A 5958-nucleotide genomic window follows, 5' to 3' on the forward strand; every position below is an offset into this window, starting at 1 on the left:
CAAAACTGGAGAATTACATCATCGTTTACTCCCTCTCTCTCATTTTAAACCTTTATGAGTTTCTTTCTTCTGTTGAGCACAAAATAAGATGTTTGAAGAATGCTGGTTGTTGGACCCATCGACTTCCATAGTAGAAAAAAAGGGTGAGTAAACGATGACTAAATTTTCATTTTTTGGGTGAACTATCCCTTTTAGCAAATGTATATTTTCCCCAGAAAAGCTGCTGATTCAAAAGTCATGTATTGTGTTGGGTTGCGTCTGGAGGGGTATCTGCTGCGTAAAAAAACATGTGCTGGATAAGTTGGCGGTTCACTCCGCAGTGGCGACCCCTGATTAATAAAGGGACTGAGCAGAAAAGAAAATGATTAAATGATGAATGAATATTAAAGGCATGAATTGGTCAATCGTTGGTAAATTTGCCATCATTTTACTCATCCTTCACTTGTTCCAAATCTGAACACAAAGGAAGATATACTGAAAAATGTTGAAAAAATCTGCCATTAACTTACCATAGCATAGTATTTTGTTGCTGTTGTTGTTGTTGCTGGATGACAACGGTATACTTTTTTCCCAACATTTTTGATAATATCTTGCTTTTGTGTTTAACAGAAGAAAAAAATTTTTTTTTTTTTCTGCGTGAACTATCCTTTTAATATTAAGCTAATTAAAAAATGGTTTAAATAAACGGAAATGGAAAAAAAATGCTTACTTTAAATGTCCATACACAAGTTACATAATATAATTTCAATTCATTTATGTGGTGTCAGCTTATTGAACTGATTGAACTTAAATGCAAATAAAAATAATATATGACCGATACCCAGGTATGTGGATCTTTGACTGTTGCGTTTCTAAAGATACAGTAATGACTCCCCCTGCTGGAGACTGCAGTTATGAGTGTCTGTGGGAGATTGCAGGTGAACAGTGAAAGCTGATTAATGGTCACTCTTAGAGCGGTATACTGTCTCATGTGATCTTAATGCAATTTATATAAACGACTATGCATGTAGGCTGGCACTAGTTAATCTCACTAATGGCCTTATCTTACATGATTATCTGGTTAACATTACTTTGAAGAGAAATATTGTTTTAATGAAATTACCAAAGCGAATGAATAAATAAAAACACAGTCGTTTACAGACGTCATAGCTTAATAAATATAAAACAACCATCAAACATTTACTGGAATACTGAAAAAAGAGGAGCTTTTAGACACCACAGACAGAGCCCCAAAATGATCACCCTTCTATGTAAAAGGCATTTATAGCTTATCTGTTGTATTTCAAATTTCATGCACACCCAATTTACAATGTGAAAAAATATATATATTTTAAATGCATCTAAAAATTGTTCTATTATATTCACTTGAATTTCATTTGTATATTTGATTGTGCAATCTTGTTTTAAACAAATCATTCTTATTTTTTACGTTTAAATGTAAATTTACCTCAATTTTAATTAAACCTATTACTTTAAGTATTATCAGAGTATTTTAATAACCAAAGTATTTTTTCTCATATAATACTGTCATGTTTATCTCAATAAATATATTTTTATTTAATTAGCTAAATGATTTATCTTTTATTATTATTATTATTATTATTATTATTATTATTACTACATTTACGACTCTTAATAAAATATGATTTATTTATGCAGATCTTTCAAAGGCTCTATAACCTTTCTTGCATATAACTCAAATATGGAAATTATGAAGACATTCTGTTTTGGGGAACTCAAATTAGGCAGAAGATTCCAAGTGTTAAAAAAAGAAAAAAAAACATTTTCCAGATAAACTTATTGTTGGTATTGAGCTGCCTGTATAATAAGTTTTCTAGTATATCTATTTGAATTCAATTTGTATATTTAATTGTGCAGTCTTTTTTAAACAAATCAATCTTTTTTATTTTACATTTAAAAGTAAATTTATTTGAATTTTATTTAAACATATTACTATAAGTATCATCAGATTATTTTAATAATCAAAATGTTTTTCTCTTATAATACTGTCACGTTTATCTCAATAAATATATTTTAACTTAATTACCTCAATGATTTATATTCTAATATTATTATTGTTACAATTTACAACTCATAAAATAAATAAAAATAAAATAAGATTTATTTATGCACGTCTTTCAAAGGCTCCATGACCTTTCTTGCATGAAACACAAATATGGAAAGTCATTCTGTTTTGGGGAACTCAAACTAGACAGAATATTTCATTCTTTTAAAAAAGACAAAACATTTTCCTGTAAAAAAATATTGATGGCATTGAGCTGCTCCAAAATTTTTGATGTTGAAAATTTAATGCTGCAGTTTAACTAAATGACTTTTATTGACATTTTTTAGAAGTTATTGTCTGGAAATAGTGGTTATGTTGTCTGGGTTTGTGCAATAAATTATGGTACAAAAAATGGGTAACTCATTTGTGTTGGTTAACAAATAAAACAGTGTCAGTGAGTTAAACTCTATACAGTACATAAAGGAATTGTTCAGAATAGTTTTGGGAACTTCATTTATTTTATTTTCAGCTTAGTCTCTTTATTTACCAGGGGTCACCACAGCAGAATGAACCGTCAACTTATCCAGCATATGTTTTATGCAGCGGATGCCCTACCAGCTGCAACCCATTACTGGGAAACACCCATACACACTCATTCACACACATACACTATGGACAGTTTAACTTACCCAATTCCACTATAGCGCATGTCTTTGGACTTGTGGAGGAAACCGGAGCACTAGGAGGAAACCCACGCGAACGCAGGGAGAACATGCAAACTCCACACAGAAATGCCAACTGATCCAGCTGAGGCTTGAACCAGTGACCTTCTTGCTGTGAGTCGACATCACTACCCACTGTGCCACAGCGCCGCCATTTTGTAAACCTGACCTTACTAAAAAGATTTACTTCTAATGATTTATTATTATATAGAAGGAACAAAATGTTTTTGATATAAAGTGATTTCATGACATTAAAAATTATTTACTCTCAATTTTAATCAATTCCTTCCTGATTAAAATTAGAAGAGAACCGAAGATTACAGTCTTTATTATACATAAATAAAAACGTACTGACCCCAAACTTTTAAGGCTTAACAGACTGTACTGGTAAAACTCCAGAAGACTTGGTGCATAAAATATAGTGTACAAAATAATGGCTACTTTTATGATACTTTCATAGCGCTTTTACATCTTTAAAAGCTTCACTACCTGGTCTTCATCAAAGCATGTAAAAGAAAAATGAAAGTCATGCCAGATTGAAACAACATGAGCGTGAGTAGAAGCTTTAAGATTTTTATTTCTGAATAAAATACTCCTTTATGAAATCTGATGGGACAGCGCCTCTGGTCAGAGATGTGCCGATGACAGGGAGAAGGTATGGTAGAAGATCAGAGAAGATATTTTGGATGTTTTGAGGGCAGGTGGTTACGCGGTGGGTGGTAGAAAACTTCAGCAGCTTCTCCTTTGGCAAGGACTCAGAAAGTGTCTGGATCAGACTGGGTTGTGTTGTAGGGCTGTGGGCTACTGATGTTGACCACTTGTTTTTGAAGTATAGATGAAGAAGGGGGAACAGGTTGCGGGCTCTGTTTCTATTTTCCAAAAGCCACAGCTTATGGCAGGGCAATATCCAATGCTCAGGACATGCTTTTGGTGCAAAAAATCAAAGAGGTTAAATTAAAAATGATAAAAAAGGAGGAATTAAAAGGAGTGGTTAAGTGAAAAACTTCACTGTTGTGTTTAGACATATAAATATCAGATCTATTTTTTGTATTAGGGGTGTAACGGATCACGGTTGATCTGTGATCTGTACAGATCACAACCAACAGTTCTGAACACACGTGACCCGCAGATTAATAACTTTTTTGAACTTGTAGGTTAATCCAACATTTATAACGATTACAGAGAGATCACCTTCCGCGTCATTCAAATCACGTATATGAAAGCATTTTGGCTTCCCTGTAAAATATAATGATGACGGAAAAAATTGTGATGGGAGCTAAAATGCTTTCTTAGATTAGTGTTAGTGTCCTAGGTAGTGTTTTATGTCACTGTTTGTTTAGCCAGCATTAATGCATTCAGTGTAAAGCTGCACGATTAAACATTAAAAGATTTTGATCTCAATTCAATCCTGGACAACCAGAAGGATAAATGATAGTGATTTGCATATGTTTATTAATCCCTCAAAGGGCTGCGTTCAAATCTGCTTTTGATTGAGAGAGATTCAGTTTTTACACTTTTTCAGTTCATTACGAACAGTCAAATAACACAGAAGTACTGGAGAACAGCTTATAGTTCAGATATAAACACTGATGTTTATGGTAAAGATTAAAATCGCTGTTTAATGGAACTTGACACTGGTGAATGTTGTAGCAATTACATTGTGTAACCAATGGGTGGCGACAAAAAAAATCAATATCCTGTCACTGAATTGGTTTTCAAAAATGATCCAATTATAATGAAACATGAAGTTTTATGTGTGTACTGTTGAATCATTAATTGAAAATAAATATGATATGTTGTACAAGATGTTAGATTTATATTTAGCATTATCAGCAACAGTAGCCAAGATAATTTTTCCTTTTGAATATTTTCCATTTTTCAGCTGGTTCCTTCTTGATTTTTATTTTTATTGAATATACAGGTTATAAGTTCTGTTTGTTAAAGCCAATGTTTTTTTCAGTAATATTTTTGTATAAATTGAAAGCAAATGGCATTTGTCTCCTTTTTTGCTGATCCGAAAAATTATCCGATCCATAACTCAAAAACAGTAGCGTGAACCGAACCATGAGATTTGTGATCCGTTACACCACTAGTTTGTATTTTGTATATATTGGGGATGTTGTTTAGGTAATTACACTAAAACTTATGCACTGTAAAAAATTATAAATGTGTAAAAAAAAAGATGCTGCCACCTCATTACTCAGCTTATGTACTGCAATTTATATGATAAGCTATCACAATACTTAAGCGCAAACTAAAAATGTCAATAAAAGTAAAGCTTTTGTTTTTTTTTTACTTGTTTTTCAACATCAAAAGTCCTTGGAGCAGAAACTAATTACCCATAATGTAATTTGAAAGCATTAATGTCTTCCTTTTTTGTCATTCCCATTTCATTTTAAGAAAATGTGACAAGTAAAATAGTTTAAAATATTTTGCTTATACAATTAACGTTAGTCTAATATTGAAATATGCCTAACCTGTGGCAGAAACCGAGCAGGCTTGGGATGATAAAACAAATTTCGTTCGTAAGATATGTGCAAGATTTATTAATTTTGTTTTTTTCTTCTCTTTTTTTTAGGACAGCAGTATCTCCAGCAGAAAAGATATTCAAAGATGCCGTTTTAAATTGTAAAGAAATCTGCGTTTTAGAAACCAATGAAGAAAGCAGAAGTCAATGATTCATTTAAATTATTTGGCCTGACATGTTTAACATATTTTAAATGTTTTTCAAAATAAAATGTATTGTGTTCAAAGGGGGGAGGGGGAAGCTGTTGTTTTTTACCCAGACATTTAAAAAGAATATATTTTAGAGCAGTAATCACAATACCGTAAAACTGTGGTATTTTTATCCAAGGTTGTCATACCTTCAGAATCCGGCCCATGCCTATTAAAGAGTAATACTTTAATATTATAATATTTTAAATGCAATAGGCCTATTTTTATGAAGAAAATTAGGCTATATTGGCCTAAATGAAATTTACTTTCGCTCTCCACAATTTAAATTACATGCATGCAGCCATACCGTCAACATTGAAGACGATATGTTTGAGAACGTTCGTTGCGTCATAATATAGAGATGCTCATATAGTACTTGTATGTTTTTGGAAGATTGTCAAATCGACGACTTACGTTAGTAGCTGTCCTGAAGTGTTTTGAGAGTTTACAGTTTTTCTCCAGGCCAGTAGATGCCGCTGAACCCTGAGCCACATGAGCGTTTCCTCTCGGGGAAGT

Source organism: Danio aesculapii, chromosome 2, assembly GCF_903798145.1.
Source record: "Danio aesculapii chromosome 2, fDanAes4.1, whole genome shotgun sequence".
NCBI lineage: Eukaryota > Metazoa > Chordata > Actinopteri > Cypriniformes > Danionidae > Danio > Danio aesculapii.